Source organism: Crotalus tigris, unplaced genomic scaffold (genome assembly GCF_016545835.1).
Source record: "Crotalus tigris isolate CLP2741 ecotype Arizona unplaced genomic scaffold, ASM1654583v1 scf7180000024153.1733885, whole genome shotgun sequence".
In the NCBI taxonomy this organism is placed as follows: Eukaryota; Metazoa; Chordata; class Lepidosauria; order Squamata; family Viperidae; genus Crotalus; species Crotalus tigris.
The window spans coordinates 1,515,442-1,533,845 of record NW_024100414.1 but is presented as its reverse complement, the minus strand read 5'-3'; the positions used below and the strand labels follow the sequence as shown (position 1 = coordinate 1,533,845).

General features: G+C 44.4%; 1 protein-coding gene across 4 annotated transcripts in view; it reads right to left on the bottom strand.

The window, feature by feature from the left end:
* Positions 1-18,404, bottom strand: part of LMX1B (LIM homeobox transcription factor 1 beta) — a 194,210-nt gene that overhangs the window by 68,598 nt on the left and 107,208 nt on the right. For 2 of the 4 annotated variants that reach the window (XR_005554241.1, XR_005554242.1), the window contains 2 exons: positions 18,225-18,272; positions 16,854-17,141 (listed from right to left, as the gene is read on the bottom strand). The gene's annotated coding sequence lies outside the window, so the exon portion shown is untranslated. Of the gene's footprint in view, positions 1-16,853; positions 17,142-18,224; positions 18,273-18,404 lie in introns of those variants that run through there. The other 2 variants (XR_005554238.1, XR_005554240.1) reach the window with 1 other exon arrangement.

The window sequence follows — 18,404 nt, the reverse complement described above, 5'->3', positions numbered from 1 at the left end:
TCTTCAATCCACCCAAAAGCAAAACACACGTCTAGACTTTCACCCTTAAAAAAAAAGGGGGGGGGAGCCCTCTCTTTCCAGCGATTTGCATGCATTTAGCAAAGGGAGGAACAGCAAATCTCTTTTTCCTTGTCAGCAAAACTCTCTCCTTCCACCGGCAGTGTGGAGCCGACAGGCGGTAGGTTCGTGCATAATTAGCTGTGGAGACACCATCTCCTGATGAGTTGTGTGGGGTTTTTTTTTGTTTTTGCTAGTGTTCCTTTGGCGCAATCGCTGGGTGGCAGTTTGCTAGTGGGTGGCAAGGAAATGGCACCTTCACTGAGATGGATATTTTCAGCTGGGTCTCTTAAGAATGAAGTAGATTTCAACCAATAGTATAACCTTCAGATAGAACAGAATAGTTGTAACTCAAGGTTGAAATCTGGGGTCCTTGGTGCTCTCTGAGCTTGGTGGTTTTCTTGCAGACTTTTCATTGCCAAACCAGGTAACGTCATCCATGCTAGAAGGAAGTGGGGTTTGTGGAGAGGAGGAGGAGGAGGAGGAGGAGGCGAATGGCTGTGGGGTCCTTAATGCTCCCTAAGCTTGGTGGTTTTCTTGCAGACCTTTCATTGCCAAACCAGGTAACATCATCCATGCTAGAATCCATGTATTCTATTCTATTAGGAAACCCACAAATACATTAGGGGAGGGGAAATGACGCCTTTAACCTTGTGTGTTTGTGGGTGTGGTGTTTCTGTGTCTCTCTCTATGTGTGAATGTGTAGGAGGTAGACCAAGCCTTTGGTGAACATCTAATGAGCTTATCTCTCAGGCTTTCCAGAACTGGCCAAGCCCAGCTGCCGCCCCCACCGGCTGTTGCAGTGACTCACAGACAATTTGTGAAGGGAACACCAGGTCTCCAACTCCTGTTCTGGCACTTTGATTTGAGAAAGTTTCTGGAGATGTGCCCTGAAGGAGATTTGCTTTGAGAACGTTCTCCCCACACGAGCTCTCCTGAACAGACTGCCTTCTATCTATCCTCCTCTGAGTTTCTGCCAGGTTTCAGAGGCTGTAACATTAGCCTACCATGGTTGCTGCAAGTGGTTGAAGACCATGGCTGGGTTGATGGCTCTCTATTGAATCGTCAGCCTTCCTCGGTTAGACCAGACAGGGAAACACAAGAAATGAGCTAATTCTACTTTCCGGTAAGACCGTCTTGCAAGTCTACAATTCTCCATCCATCCTCTTTTACAACCTGAGACACTGAAAGGGAATTTCCTTGGTGTTTCTCTCTTATGCAACTCCCTTATGCAACTGTGGGTTATGCCTTCCCTTATCTGAACATTCCCTAAGCAGCATCTCTATCCCTCATCACCCCTTCTCCCAGAGTCATTCTTACATCCAGAGTAGGAGGAAGCAAGTTATCCCTGATGTCACCAACCACTGTAGCCAACTTCAGATGTGGCCTGCAAGATATCTTGGACAGAAGCTACCTTCTGTCAGACAGATGTGATTCCATTTCCCGAGCTTTAAAACCAACGCTTCCAAAAAACTTCGAGAACTTAAGGAACGACTCTACTACGGACAGTGGAGTCCTTGGGTCACTTTTGCTGCTGTCTGCTGTTGTTTTGAAAGGTGTACACTGCATCTCTGGCCCTTGAAAGGTCCTCTGCTTGGAGTTGCGAGACCTTTTCTGGCAGCTTCAAAGCCAACTCAAGAGTTCTGAGTCACAATGAAAAGATGACACCACCCTTTTCTTTTATTACCAGGCTGCTTCTCCAGGGAGGGGGTGAAGGGTGGGAGTAGAGGAGATGGGGGGGGGGCTATGCTTGATATTTTCTAATGCCAAAGAGCGAATGAATGCCATCCGGTTGAGGAAAAGGAAGAAGAGAAAAAGAGAAAAGAAAGCAGGTCACCCGCCACGGCTGACAAAAGTTCTTTCTTTGTCCTTTTATAGCCAGCAACAAAAGACTGCTTGGAAGGCTACAGCTGGGATCAGGCCCTGAGGCTGTTCCCCCTCCCAGTCTTTCCCCACCTCTCTTGACACTCCATCCCCGTCTCCATTCAGCTCAGCTGGGTGTGTGTCCCCCGAACAATAGAAGAACAAGCTACGGGCACAATGGAGGTTGATTTTGGCTGACCTTCTTAGTTGGGGTGTCACTCCTGGCTATCAATGAAGAGAATGGGGAGGGGATCTCTTAAGGCTTTTATGTCCCCCCCCCCAATCCTTGCAAAGCTAAAAGGGGCACGTGTGATGCCTGGGCCTAGTGAAGAGAGGGGTCTGCAACTAGATACCATTTTAAATTCTCCTCCTCCTCACCACCACCATCAAAATGGACCAATTTGTACTGCCAAGGCCAATAGGAAGCCATCAGTTTGTACGATGGTTTCTCTTTGGTTTGCATCAACTGGACCTTTTTAGGGCTCAGGACGAAATGCTTATTAGTTCGCAGCATCTAGTATCAACTACTTTTGGGGGGGGGGTGCTTTTTCAAAACGGCAACTGGATCTTGTTTTTTTTTTCTCCTTGAAGATGTTTCGCTTCTCATCCGAGAAACTTCTTCAGTTCACGAAGCAGGCTTGGATGAGAAATGAAATGTCTGCAAGGGAAAAACAAAACAAAACAAAGAACTTTGGGACAACTATGACTTGGAAGATGGAGAATCTCCGTAGACGTCTACTTTTGGGGGAGGGAGAAGAATTTGGGGTTCCCTGAAGGATGTAGATCACCTTGATCAGCATCATCACTCTGTCAGTGGTTCAAGAAAAGGCCTTCACCGCCCCCCAGCATTTGAATAACATACCTGGGGTGAAGGTACCTATATACAGAATGCTTATATTTCCTTACTTAAATCTATATTTTCCCTCACCAGCACTTTTAACTTTTCCCCCCCAAAGTGGGGGATTTCTTGGTTGGTGCTTATGGAAACGGACCTGAACAGAAGACAACTGAAAGACAGAAGAATAATGGTTTTCTTCTAAACCATTCTGGTCAGAAAGGGTATGTTGTCACGGTGCAAGATTGCAGGAACTCCAAGATCCATCAAACTCTTTCTCTGCTTACAGAAGAAACCTTCCCTATCTATCTCAGAAGCATAACGCTCTCCATCTCATAAGAAGCAAATGCAAAAACAAAAACAAAACCCAGAATTAAGAACCATCCTTAGTCAGGAACCTTCTATCATCCCCTTGGCTAAGGATTACATCTTGTTTCCAGGCCTATAACATGCCAAGAATTTTGAGTGTGGAGAAGGATTAATGGATGGAATCTTATCAAGGAGAGACCCAATCTAGAAGGAAGGAGAAACTTCCTGACAGTGAGAATAATTCATCCGTGGAACGGAAGTTGCCTCCAGATACTGTGGGTGCTCCAACACTGGAGGTTTTTAAAGAAGAAACCGGACAATCATTTGTCCTGACTGATATAAGGTCTCCTGCTTGAGCAGTGGGCTGGACTAGAAGACCTCCAAGGTCCCTTCCTGTCTATGGAGATTCTCAATCATCCAAGGGATGGTTGTCCCAAAGCTGCTTTTTGCAAAAGGCAACTGGACTTTGTTGGCCTTTCCCTTGAAAATGTTTCTCTTCTCATCCAAGAAGCTTACGAAGAAGCTTCTGGGATGAGAAGCTAAATGTTTTTTCCAGGACAAACGGTGTCCAGTCACCTTTTGGAAAAGCATCTCTGAATTATTATTCCGTAACGTGTGTGTGTGCAGAGAGAGCCAAGAAGCAACGGGTTCTGTTGTGTTGGCTGCTGATGCTGCTCACGCTGTCATGTTCCTGGTCTCCTTCAGCAGTTTTTCAAATGATAAAGAGATCCTTTGAGATCAATTTTGTCTCCCTTCCCCCCCCTACAGAAGACTTTGAACACATACCCCCCTGGCCCGTGGAAATTTAAGACGAAAGAAAAATAGTTTTGCCATAGGAGTGAAAATTTGTCCCGGGGGTTGGAGGTCCCGGTGACCTCGCTTATGTACCACCCATTAAAGCAAACATTGGACTTGCAAGTCCTGGTCTGGCCCTGTCTGGGGCACTTTCTATTCTCTCCACGTGGTTTCCATTTGAGGCGTGGGCCTCGCTCTCTTCCCTCCAGAAAGGAAGACAAGATTATTTTTAAAAGCACAGCTTCGAGGGACTAAAGTCATCGGAATACCACCCAGGCTTTCACGTGCCCTTTCTAAGGGTTATTTTAGATTCTTTGCTCCAGAAGAGCTAAGTAGATTAGCAGGGAGGGGGGGGGTTCCGTAACCTCACGAGAACCACAGGTCAAGGGGGCTGGGATGGGCAGGGGAATCTAACCCGATAACTGATGAGGTTAGCTAGTTTCGCAGGTTTCAGATCCAAATGCTACCGGTTGGGCAATGTTGGTTTGCTTATTTATTTATTTATTAAATTTATATCCCACCTATTTCATGGTTCGAGTGTTTAAGAGGAAGAGATGGGAAAGAGGCAGACATTAGAGAGTACAGTAGCCCTGGTGATGTTACTTAGTATGGTGATGAAATGTTTGCAAGGACCCAACCCAGCTCAGAGAGTACCAAGGACCCCATAGTTCTCCTTCTCCTCCTTCTCTTCCTCCTCCTCCTCCTTTTCCACTCCATACAACCCATTCCCTTCTAGCACTGATGATGTTACTTAGTATGGTAATAAAACGTTTGCAAGAACCCAACCAAGTTCAGAGAGTAGCAAGGACCCCATAGTTGTTCTCCTCCTTCTCCTTCTCCTTCTCCTCCTCCTCCTCCTCCTCTTCCACTCCATACATCCCGTTCCCTTCTAGCACTGATGATGCGACATAGTCTGGTAATGAAATGTCTGCAATTAAAACATCCTCGGCTTTTTTTTTTTTTTAAACAGCCATTTGTCAGTTATTTCAGCATTTTTCTGGAAAGTGAACAATTCAGCAAACAAGCTATCGGAAGATCTGTGCTGGCTTCATAAGGGCCTTTGCACGCCAAGCACTTAATGCAACGATACTCCTGGAGACAAACGTACTCTTCGGAGTAACGGCAGACGAGCCTTTTTTTGGGAAATCCCCTAACACAACTTCATCTTTTTACCACCTCTTTGTGTTGATGTTTATTCTGTCATTTCTCCAAAAACGTGCCCCGGATGTGCCAGTTTCTGCCAGACAGCCCAGCCAGATGGATCTGCCTTGGCATCTCCCATTATCTTCACAAAGAAAGGGAAACAGCATCCAGTCAAGGAAAGAAAGCATCGTCAGACGTGTTTCTTTCTTTCTTTTGGTCTCGGTGACAAAAGCCTTGTCTGTAATTACAGAACCGCAAGGTTCAAATCTTCTCTGGGGTGTGGAGTGGGATGCCATGTCACCCGGGATGAGTGGGTTGGCGAAGACGCTTTTTAAAAACGCTTGCCGTGTTCTTGGGAATCTCGGGACTTGTCTGCAGCGAGTAAATCAAGGATTATTAAACGCAGAGTCACAAAACCAGAAGATGTAGTGATAAGAAAGAGAGAGAGAGAGAGAGAGAGAAAGAAAAGGAAGAGTGTGCACATGCCGAAGGAGCTAAAATGCTTAGTGTTGTGGAAAAGCCCGTTTGACTAGAGTATAATCAGCAGTCCATGTTTCCAAGGACATACCAGCTTGATGCCTTTTCAGCTTTGGGCCAAAATGGCTCCTGAGGTGTGGCCTTGTCAAGAAGTCAGATCTCAGCAAAGGAGGTCAATAAATAATCTTGCGCTACGGACCTCACTGAGGCCCCATTCATTCGGGTCATTTGACAGGAGCCACACATTTTATTGAACTGGTTTGGACTAGAATTGAGTATGTCTAGACTCTAGCCTATTGAAGAGAAGCTCTAGGGGTGACATCATAGCCATCTTCCAATATTTGAGGGGCTGCCACAAAGAAGAGGGGGATTAACTTATTCTCCAAAGCAGCTGAAGGCAGGACAAGAAGCAACGGATGGAAACTAGTCAAGGAGAGAAGCAACCTGGAATTAAGGAGAAATTTCCTGTCAGTGAGAACAATTAACCAGTGGAACGCCTTGACTCCAGAAGTTCTGAATGCTCCATCAATGGAGGTTTTCAAGAAAAGATTGGACAACAATTTGACTGGGATGATATACGTCTCCTGTCTCGAGGAGGGGGTTAGACTAGAAGACCTCCAGGGTCCCTTCCAGCCTCAGGATTCTATGTTTTATAAATGGAAATTTTGGGAGGGAATAATCCTGCGGACAGAGAGAACAGGCAGGGGTTCTTGAAAGCTGATCCAATTTGCTCTCCTGTAGATCACTCTGAGCAGGTTTGAGTAGTAAAGGGAGATGCTGACTGCGATGATCAATCAATAAGCGACTGGTGTGGGCTTTCCCTGCTTCAGAGCAACCCCATCTGGGCAATTGCATTATTCCTGCCAGCATCTGCAAACATCTGCAGGACTCCCCTCGTGACGGACAGAGCGAGTTTGGCTTTTCCACAGCCATCCATCCTCTTCTTCTTCTTCCCGATCCCCTCCCTTCCTCGATGTATACAGTGCAAATCCACTTTCTGAGTTTTGTAAAGATATTGCTGACAGATGAGGATTAAGAAGAAACTTCCCTCTGGGTGTATTTATTTATCATTATCTCTGTAATTGTCAATTACAGGGGTTTTTTAAAACTGCCTTCGCTCATCCAGGTGTGGGGCTGCAGTGGATACCAGATGCTCGATGCTCCGGACCAATTGGAAGAGGCAGAATCTTTTCGGAGGCAGTTTGATCCGGAAGGAAAAGGAGCAGGAAGTTCCTTTCCTGAACTTCTGGTTTCTGATTTCTGCCTTCACTCGGCTTCTCCCACTTCTCCTTGCTACAACCAGCAAGAGATGCACCCTATTCTTTCCTTATTTTCGCAGCAGAATGGGCTCTACCGTGTTTCTCCGAATATAAGACCCAACCGGAAAATTAAGCCTTAGCACGATTGTTTCAGGATGCTCGTAATATAAGCCCCACCCCCCAAAATAAGCCCCAGTTAAGATCATCAGCCAGATGGACACATGGAGTACTGTCTTTCCTCAAATGTAAGACCTAACTGGAAAACAAGCCCTAATGTGTCTTTTGGAGCAAAAATTAATATCAGACCCGGTCTTATGTTCGGGGAAACATGGTATTTACAGAGTTCCCTATGACCCTCACTTCAGAATCCTCAGTTTGAAGTCTTCGTGATCATGATCTAACTCCAGCCCACCTTGATTTCTGTTGTCTTTTATCTACCGCCAATTTTTTGACTGTTAGTAGTTCAGATTCTTGTAGAGAGCGTTAGCCTCGGCTCCTGATTTCCTGTGCTTGACACCATCTGAGCAATTGTGTTATTCCTGCCAGCCTCTGCAAGAGTCTCCTTGTGAAGGACCAAGTATGGTGGGTCAACTTATTTTCCAAAGCACCTGAAGGCAGGACAAGACGCAACGGATGGAAACTCACCAAGGAGAGAAGCAACTTTAGAACTAAGGAAGGATTTCCTGACAGTGAGACCAATTAACCAGTGGAACGACTTGCCTCCAGAAGCTGTGGGTGTTCCATCACTGGAGACTTTTAAGAAGAGACTGGATCACTACTTTTTCTGGAATGGTGTAGGGTCTCCTACTTGAGCAGGGGGTTGGACTAGAAGATCTCCAAGGTCCCTTCCAACTCTATTATTCTGTTACGTGAGGAAAAGCCATTTTCTGTAATGTACATGGGAATGGGACAGAGGGAAGAGCCACAGCTAGGGGAACAGTTGAATAAAGACAGCTTTGTCCAGAAAGGGACCCTGTCTAGTTTCTTGGGCTGTCAAAGCAACATAAATCCATTCCATTTGTTGAGCACCCAAGTTTTGATCAAATGATTGTGGGGATGTCGCAACAAATGTAAATGTGAGGACTGCGCAAAAGTCCCTTTTGTCAGCACTGTTGTAACTTTGAGTGGTCACAAAACAAATCACTGTCAGTCAAGGACTATCTGTACTGTAAGGAAATGTGCCAAAGGCAGTTTGCGAAACTGGCGCTGTTTCTGCCACATTCCCATCATAAGTCAGTCTGCATCAGAATGGATTGGGTTTCTTTGAACACACTTGAGAAAACACGAAGCCAAAGAAGCAGACTTGCAGTATATAGATATTTAGATCTCCCCCAGCCCCAAAACACTGCATCAGGAAATACAATCATGCTGCTGGAGGAATAGTAGGAAATCCTTAAGCAGATGTTATGATTGACTTGCTTGCCTGCTTGCTTCTCTCTATTAAAAGAAGGTTGACAGTTTCAAAACAATAGCTTGGTAGCCATCAAGCTTTCCTTAAGACGAGATGTCAAACAAAAATGGAAACAGGCCCAAATCATTAAACAAGTTTTCAGGATCTGACAAGCCAGCTCGAGAAAACCCCAAAGTGTCAAAGTTTTGAATGCTGATACCCAGATTCAGACTCCCCACAGCCACCACTGCACTCACAAGGAGTGTTTACACCCCCGTTTTCACTGGCGAAGATCACGTACATTCTCAGAATATTTTCCCTCCATGCTGCTTGCAAGTCTCTACCAGCCAACTTATCAGCTTTATCAGGGAGGCTCTCAAGATGGCATTGTGTCAAATGGTTAGTAAGAGTAATCAGCACCCTGGACAGGTCAGGAAAAAAAAGGAAGGGCTTCTGTTGAGGGTCATTGAGTTTGAGAACTCTTCGGTCTCCAATTGGACAATGGAGCTCTTTAAGAGGATCACCATCTTGGCACATAATTAGGACTCCATCTCTTCTTCATATCAGCCAGGAAACCCATCGTTTCTGGGAAATGGTCTTCAGTATAATTCAGCTTGCAGTATGCCATAAGCCAGGCCTTCCATTCTGTATCTCATGAAATAACCATATGATCCAGAAGAAAATTGAGTACATTAGTTGACTTTAGTCATGGTGGGTTTCTCTGGAGAATCGGTTGCTAATTGCCCGCTGCTAGAGATAATCAAACTCCAATAAAGGAGAATATTTGCAGCTCAGGGTTGAAATGAAGGGTCCTTGGTGCTCTCTGAGCTGGGTGGTTTTCTTGCAGATGTTTCATGATCCAAGTAGGCCACATCATCAGTGCTAGAAGGGAGCAGAGTTTGTGGAGAGGAGGAGGAGGAGAGGCCTGTGGGATCCTTGGCAGTTTCCTTGCAGATGTTTCATGGCATCTTCAGTGCTATTGGTGTCACCTCTTTCCATGGAACTACATCTCCTAGCATTCCTTGTGAAGAAGACATGTCTTGTGCAAGCCGGTTAATGTGTGTTATGGATCGCTCCTCAACATTCCAGCAGCTGATTTTCCCAAAACATGCATGCCTGCTGATCCTCACTGGAGCCATTCCAAAGATACTTACCGAGATAGCTATTGCATGCCAACTCTTTCTCACATGTTGGCTTCCCAACTCGGGTGCCAAAACTCATTCAAACCTGCCATGTATATCATTGTCTTCTTTTAGATGGGTGGTTCATTTGAGCATATTTCGGTATCTTAGCGCTTAACTCAGTCAATGGAACAGCAGACAGAGGAGAGGTGCCAGAAGATTTGAGAAACGTGGAGGACGGAATAAGGGCCTGCACGGGATGTTTCCAAGAAACACTTTGAGAGACTTACAAGAACTGGGTGTGGAGGATCTGCCAGGAACAGCTTTGCTTCTGCAGGCGGTTGCCAAATGTTGCCTTTTGCAGAGCGACAAAAGTATGTTTTCTGGAGGAAGGGATATGCCCCACAGCTTTGGATTCTTTATTGAGATTCCTTTCTCCCTCGCCCAATTCAAAGGAGATTTGGAGCACAGAAATCCCTATTTTTAAGGTCAAATCATTCTTTGGAAAGTAAAGTGGGATCTTTCTTCTGGAATGTGGTGGGCATCTTCTAAAGGAAATGCTGCATTTGGTTTCATGGAGGAGGTTTGAAGAAATGATGCAATCTTTCTACACGCACATAAGGAGGGTATTGAAAATAGTCAGATCCAGCAAGATCAACCCTTGGTATGCCTTTGTCTGAATGTCTGAAGAGAATGTATGGTCTGTGATTTGAAACAGGGTTAAGAATGGATCCCTTCAGGATGAATTCAGGGCAGAATGTGCAAATTACAGGACGGCCCAAGGTTTCTTAGATCTGATGGTCTCAAGGATGGGAAGTTAGAACAGGTGAGAGACAACAGGAATCCACCCTTTCTGTAATTAGTAAAAGAGTAGCAATTAGTCTTTGCACCCAATCATAGGGTTTTCATCTCAGTTGCCTTTTCAAGGAGGGGGGGAGGGGAAGACACCTTGCCAATCTAATTGTCCCTGGTAATTGAGCAAAATAATTCCTAAGGAAAGGGACGGAAATTACGAGGTGGGTTGTCAGGAACGGTAGCAACGTCTCCAGTATGAGAAAATAGGTCTAAATGTATCGTTTTCTACTGCTTTGCTTTGGAATACCGAGTACTCTTCAGTGTGATGGGACTGCGATTCCCAGAATTCCTTTGGCTACACGGGCAAGAAATTCTAGGTGTTCTGGTCCCCCTAGAACGAAGAGCACCAGGTTAGAAGCTGGTTTTAGAAGTTGGAGAAAATGGAAGGGCATCATTTAGGGAGAGAAGACTCGTCCACTTGAAGCCTTCAGCTCCATGGGTCTACTTTGCATCCCCTTGGCAGCAGAGAAATTTGGATGGGCTACCTGTGAGGTTATGGAGGAAAGGAAAGGAAAGGAAAGGAAAGGAAAGGAAAGGAAAGGAAAGGAAAGGAAAGAGACAAACTACTATCCAGCATTGCTGTAAGGATAAATGAGGGGAAATCTTTACTCAACATCCCTATTTAAGTGCGATCTTTAAATCCTCCCCATGAGTCAAGGAGGCACCCATTTAAAAAGAACCCTTGTGCCTCGGGATTGATCTGTGGGGTCCTTCATGCTCTCTTGAGCTTGGTGGAAGGAGACACTGGGGTTTGGAGGAGGAGGAGGAGAACTGTGGAGACCTTCATGCTCTCTGAACTTGGTGGTTTTCTTGTAGACATTTCATCACCAAACTAGGTAATTCCACTCCTTTCTACTGCTAGAAAGGAGTGGAATTTGCAGGGAAGAGGAGGAGGAGGAGGAAGAGGAGGACGACTGTGGATTTCCTGATGCTCTACAGGCATAGTTGTTTTCTTTTTTGGAAAGGTTACAGCATTCTGTGTACTTTGGCATATAGTCATGCCAACCACATGACCACAGAAACACCTTCGGACAACGTTGCGTCCCTCGGTTAGGAAACGGAGATGGGTAACGCCCTTAGAATCTGACACAACTGGACAGGGAGGACTTTTACCTTAACACTTTACTATGGAAGCCAGCCAATAAATAAAATGAAGATTCTTGTGTGAGAAATCCAGACTTTGCACTTCAGCCATCAGCCACTTTTGGAGATCTTCACCTCCCCTGTCTGTTCCATTATGACTAGGTCGGTTGCTGGGATTACAGTGTAATATCTTGATTTAAGCTGGGGAGGGGTCCGCAGGCAGTGTCGGTCGGTGTGTCCAGTTCCCTGCTATTGCCGAACGGCTCCTGGTTCAATTTAGAACAAGGGGAAGTTGTCTGAGGGAATGATTCAAGGCGCGCGGCCTGCCGAGGCCTTGATCGCTGCCTCTGCAGATAGAGATCGCTCAAGGCAGGTGAGAAGAAAAATGTGCACATGTGGCATTTCTCAAAAAAGCTAATCAGATCAGCCATAACTCATTTTGGGGGTGACAAGCTGGACAGTTCCTTCGGTGAAAGAAACCCGGCTAATTGAGCTTGCTGGTGGAACGGGGCAGACATGTGTACCGAGGCAACCAGATCTTGGCTTGTCCTCTGTGTGTGTGGGAGAATAATCATTATCCAACATGTTCGGGCGCATCTTTTGCAGGAATGGGAGGGGGGGCAGGAAGACGGCGCAGAGGGTGGATGTGAAAAGAGAATGCTTTTGATGCTCACTTTCTCGCACTCCTGGTAGTAATTACCCGGAGCTGGGAATCTCTTGCTATGGAAAACAACTCGCTTGGACAACACCGTAGCCCAGGTGTTCCTTTGCCCTGGAGCAGGATGAAAACCAGGTCAGGGGCTGGTGCACCGGTGGGAGCATGTAGCAACAGTGCGCTGCAGCTGCTGGCACATTTCTTATCCTGGCAAGGCTATCCGCACGAAGGAGAAACGATGAGAAGAGTGGAAATGGAATTCTTTTCATGCCACAGGAACTGTGCGCCTGGTGCAAGCAGCTTCTCTCTCTCTCTCTCTCTCTTTTTTAGCATGCTACTAGTTCTTATTGACTTTGATGAAGGAGAGGTTGCTTTTAGGGAGAATTTCCAAGGAATGGATGGAGCATGCAGTCCTATCTTACAGGAGAGCCCCCCCTCTATTTTTTTTTTTTTTTTGTCCCTTCATTCTGGACCCCAGGCAACATTTCTCAAGAAATGTCAAAGATTTCACTCAGTTCCTCCTACAGTAAAAGGAGGTCCCTTGGCAATTGTTTTTGAGGGTCCTGCCGTCCCACCTTCTCCTGCCTTCACATCTTCAGATAACGCTAGAGAAAGCAAAACAATGCTGAAATACACCTCAAAGAAAACAGAAGGGAAGTTCTCAGTTTGGTAAAAAAGGAGCCACAGCATGGGCTGCTGAAGTGGCTTTCTTCTGTAGGGCCAACCCGTGGCTACTAAGCAGGGAGGAAGGCCAACCATGACTTCATGGACACTTCTTGGCATCAAGGTATTGCCACGGTCTTCTTCCAGGGTGATTTTTTCAAAATCCCCCAAACCAGACCACAGTGGGGGATTTCCTGATCTGCTTTCCTCAAACGTCAACCCTTACCTTTGTCAACAACAGCTGATGTCACCTGTTGTAGACTCAAAGGTCACGCTTGAGTTGAGCTCGGCATTTGGAGACCTTATGGACACCTTCGTGCTATTTGGAAGAAATTGTTGGAGGAAGGAGCATCATATTGACCTGTGTTGGTCTTGGAGGATCCAGTCTATTTTTGGAAAGCTCCAGTGATGGAGCACCCACAACTTCTGGAGGCAAGCTGTTCCACTGATGAATTGTTCTCATTGTCGGAAATCAAAGAGAGGGCAAACTGGGGAAGAATGTCCTCAGAATTTAGATTTATGCCCTTGGCTGATCAAGTAATCTAAATGATTAAACTGCCTATTGTCCTCGCTGACAATCTGATTTGGAGTTGCTCGGAGGTGTGTGTTTGTTTGTGTGTAGGATGGAGGAACAATGCTCTGGGTGCTTTCAGGAATTTGTTTCACCTGATTGCTATTGCATTTTTTTTTCTTCTTCTGCATTTTACGTTCATTTGCCTTCTGTTTAGTACAGCTGTAAGGTGTAAATCAGTCTTGATTTGCAACTTGGTGACACCAGAAACAAAAGCCAGGAGAGAAGAACATGAAATAAGGTACAAGACGCTCCTGATTACTCATCCTCGGGCTTGGTTTCATGCCCTGGCGGTCAGGATGATGAGTTCTTGTGTCTCAATCATTACTGGTGTCTCCGGAGTTGAGCAAAATCCGCCTGACTTGTTGTTATGCTTAGCAAAGCTATTCCCAGCTGGGAAATTAACCACGTAGGCTCCCGAGAAAAAGATTTTTATCCCTACCTGTTCTTACAGAATAACAGATCTTCTACCCAACCCCCTGCTCAAGCAGGAGACCTTATATCATTCTGGACAAATGGCTGTCCAGTCTCTTCTTGAAAACATCAAGTGATGGAGCAGCCACAAGAGGAAAAAGCGCTACTTAGAACATAAAATCATAGGTTGGAAGGGACCTTCAAGGTCACCTAGTTCTGGAGACTATAGAGGATGACACCAAGATGACCATGGCAGATCTGAAGGAGTCACTGTGGGACAGAGGGTCTTGAAAAGTGCTGATTCACAGAATAGCCGAGCATCAGACATGACTGAGACAAAATCTGTAGAATTAGGCAAAGCCGGGCTTGATGACCACACTATTAATTGTAATACTCTATTCTGCCTTGTTCTATTTTATTTTTAATTTTTATTCTGCTCTGTGAGTGTGATAAAAGATGGATGGATGGATGGATGGGTGAGTGGATGGACGGGTGGATGGGTAGATAGATGGATGGATGGATGGATGGGTTGAAGGTATCTTGATCCTAAATCCTTGGGAGAATCTGGTAATCAAATTGCCACATCCAGCCAAAACTATCAGTTAGATTCTGTGTTAATAATGAACACCACAGGCCAGTGGTTATGAAATGTTATGACTTAAATCATGAATTAAGTCTTGGGGGTCCATTGCCAGAAAAGATATTTAAAGGGGGTCTGTGGGGAAGAAAAGGTTGAGAATCGCTGCCAGAGGCATTGACAAATTCACCATTGGTCAATGGCCAAAGGCAGCTTCACCTGGAAGAGCTTATGTTCTGAGACATTATCACCATCAAACATCCACGTCTGCCTATCCCAGGTCATTGGGAAAGACTCAATAGGTAGACAAAAATGGCCCAATCCAGTCTAAACCTCTGGCTGACTGTGTGATGATCAATAACAACAACATCCCATTTCATTTATAGGTTGCTTTTATTTACAAATATACTGAAGTGTAACCTTCCACTCATTCAGGCCCGTGCGCGCACGCACACACACACACTCCCACGTAAGAAAAAAGCAAAATACCTGAAGTTTGAGAAATCACATCGCTTGAGCCGTCCGTGGACGGCAGGGAGAGAAGAAATCAAAAACAGATCAAACTGTAAGCTGTGGCCACATGGAGGTGAAAGAACAAAGCTCCCACAACACACTAATAAATAATTTAAGAAATGGCAAGTCATTAAATTAAAAAGGCACAAACGAGGCTAGGGGCCGATGGCAAAACCTAACGAATTAAAAAAAAAAAAAAAAGGACAGGGAGCATCGGGATGAGAAAGGTTATCAAGAATTATCTTTATCTTTATCATCGTCATCACCATCATCGTTATTTTACAAGTTAAACAAACCGGAACAGCTACAAAATACTACATTTTGCTAACATAAATACAGAATATATAAATATACAGAGAATACAGCCGGATGTTGTGAAACAGAAACAAGGCGAGGGAAGAGAGAGAAGCGAATTGGGGAGGAAAACAATTAAAAAAAATGAAGAAAAGAATGAAGAGATCTTTCGAAGTTAACCGTTCAGACAGAAACCCAACGGGAGAATTCACCAAGAATGAGATCTGACAGGGCCGATCAGCAAATGTTTTGTTTTCCCATTTGCAGGTTAAAATTGGGTGGTGGGGGGGAGATACCTGAAATTGAAAAGCTGGAGGGGACCTCTCCTGCTGACAAACTGGTGGAAGAGTCAAGGAAATGGATGAGAATTACCAAATTTGGTCAGGACTGCCTGAGCTCTTGAACTGTCTATCTTCTGTAAAGTAGGCCACCTGAATGCTTATTGAAGATATTCTGAAGAAGGAGTACTGCAGAGTTCACAGTGTTTGAAAGCAGAAACCCAAGTAGTCTTTAAAGTTCTAGAACTTACATAAAGATCGTGAGATGTTTCCAGGTTCCCACCTTTTTTTTGACTCCATTCACTTTTTTCCCCCCTTGCTTGGAAAGCAGTGGCAACGCTAACTTTCCATTCCACGTTCCTCACTATGAATACGTTTGTTGACACAAGACACAAATCAGAAAGATATGAAGAGGCAGGTTGCCCCATGGGAGGAAAATACCAATGTCTCAAGAGAACACTATGTACTCCATTGCCATAGATTGATTAGAGCTTAATATTGACCATAGATCGATTGGCACATTGTGAATACTTTGAGGATGGGGGAGGACTGATGGAAATCTCCAGTTTCTGAAAATATAAGAACCAGACCGTAAGACTTGGCTGACAATGCTTACAATACTTGGCTTTTTCAGCATGATTTTGGAACTCTCTAATGAGCCATCATCAAACACAGTTCATATGCCCTGGAACACAACATTATTAATTTTTTTTGTTATGAATTGCTTCTCATTCTTGATTCAAAAATGCACTTTATTGATAGGGTTCTTTCCTCTCGGTTGACAAATGCAAGGAGGTCCAGTCATCCCGGTGTAGAAATACAGAGAAACATCCTTGCACAGAAAAATGTCTCTTCCCACCAAGCTATAGAATGTTAATAGGGCAACTTTTTTTTTTTTTTTTTACTATGACATAGTTCCATTTTAATTTGCAGCAATTTTGTGCTGGTTTAATTCTTACGCCTTCCCTGAAAGAGTCCTGGGAAAGTTGATAGGTACTGAATCCTGAACCTGTTTCCCGGATTCCTTTAGAAGAACGCAACCTTAGGCATAGGTGTCAATACTGAAAGAAGAGAATATTGGTAGCTCAAGATTGAACTGTGGGGTCCTTGGTGCTCTCTGAGCTTGGATGTTTTCTTGCGGACGTTTCATGACCCAACTAGGTAACATCATCAGTGCTAGAAGGGAGTGGAGTTTGTGGAGAGGAGGAGGAAGAGGGGGAGGAGAATGACTGTCCTGTCCTTAGGTCTCTCTGAGCTTGGATGTTTTCTTGCAGATGTTTGATGACCCAACTTGGTAACATCATCAATGCACTGATGCACTGTTGACGTTACCTAGTTTGGTCATGAGACATCTTCAAGAAAACCACCAAGCTCAGAGAGCACCAAGAACCCCATAGAACTCAATAGTCAATGAGAATATCTAAGTGGCAAAACATTACATCAATAGCATTACTGAATAGATTAACTATGTGTTTGGAAGTAGCAAAATTCCTCATTCTCTTAACATCCCCTTTGAAATAAGTGATTTACATCCATTTTGGAAGAATTTCTGAGGACAATTCCTTCCTTCCACCCTTTACTAACTGCACTATAGACACGGCAGCCTAACCAATCATATATATATATATATATATATATATATATATATATATATATATATATATATATATATATATATATATATATATATTCATATTCTGTTGTAAATTACCCTCTTCAGTCCGTTCTTTGCTTACTGGGCCAAACGTGTAAGGAAGTGTGTGTCAGTGTGGCACGTGTTTTCTCAACAGAGACAAGCTGGGCAAAGGCACAAATAATCTGCTTATAATGGCCATCTGACGCCCCACACAGGCTGTCATTCCATGGGCTTCAACCCAGACTTGTCAAAGGAGGTTTTATCCATTTTATCCACCCTAAGACATCAGCAGACATTCCTACCTTTTTTTTTTTTGCTTTCTTGTCTGCTTGACTTATCCAGTGGCATCTCCCCTGAGAATGCAAGAGTAAGCCTCAAGTCAAGAGAAGGTCAAGAGCTTGCTTTCAACCCCTTGACCCCGGAGACCCAGGTTAAAACCATACAACCAGCAGATTCCTGAGAGCAATCATCCATGCCACAAATTAGAGTGACGTTGATCTCTGCCAGGATATCAGAGGAAAGGAAAAGCAAGTTTGAGTAGCTTGGCTAGGCCTTTCAATCTGGGGTCACTCTCAGTGGAACGGGAATCGCCATAGCCGGCTCACCACGGCCACTGCCAACTTGCTGTGGGACAACTGCACAATTCAATTTAATTATTTAAAACAAATAAGCAAATTATTTCATTTTTTTGTCATTCCTATTTCATTGTGTCCCTCCTTTTATCACTCTTTAACAATTCTAGGCCACCATTTTTGACATCAGTGTAACTCCTGTCCTGCAGCGAGTTGTCCATGGTGGGTTGGCCATGATGAATTGGCTGTGGCAGCTTTTACTGGTGTTGGACGGGAAAGATTACAATTCAATTACATTTGGAGGACAACTATCTCTATGGAAAAGCCAGAACGTCTTTCCTAAGTTCTCCGTGTTGTCCTATTTATAGAGGACCAGAAGATGGAACTTTGAACTTCTGCTTTCTCAACATAACTTTCTGTTGAGGATGGGACAAGGGAAACGGCATTCTTGGGTGTTTGATTAATTAATTTAAGGGTTAATTATTAAAAAGGTGTCTCTTTCTGCAGTTCCACTGGGAAGTTGCACACCTGTTCTTCCGAACCATGTCCTCCTTTCGTGGCCTGTGGAAACTGGTTTCCAGATCCACATGATAAGCCCTTCTGGGATTCTGCTTTCAGATTCAGAACACATTCTTGCATCTGGGGAAAAGTAGAACGTACGGCCTGCTTCTCTTCAGATGTTCATGCCATAAAGGAAGTGAACCAAGAGGGTGTTCACATGTGGTTCAAACATGGAACCGCTCAACTGCCAGAAGGTTTGGTTTCAGAATGACATTATATTTTAAATTATTTTGTCAAAGAGGGGTCTTGCTTTGGGCATTTATTTTTTTATTTATTTAAAAAAAAAAACAGCCAATCTCTTACCTGAAGTCATTTAAGAAGGCAGTTGATGTAGGCAGCAATTTCAAGACACTGGAAAAGATGTACATTTTCACACATTGTTAACTTCCAGAACGTATTAATATGATTGTGGGGGGAAAGACTAACTTGGGTGCTTATAAGGAGAGTCACTTGTGGATGATAGCCTTATCCTGGATCCCATTG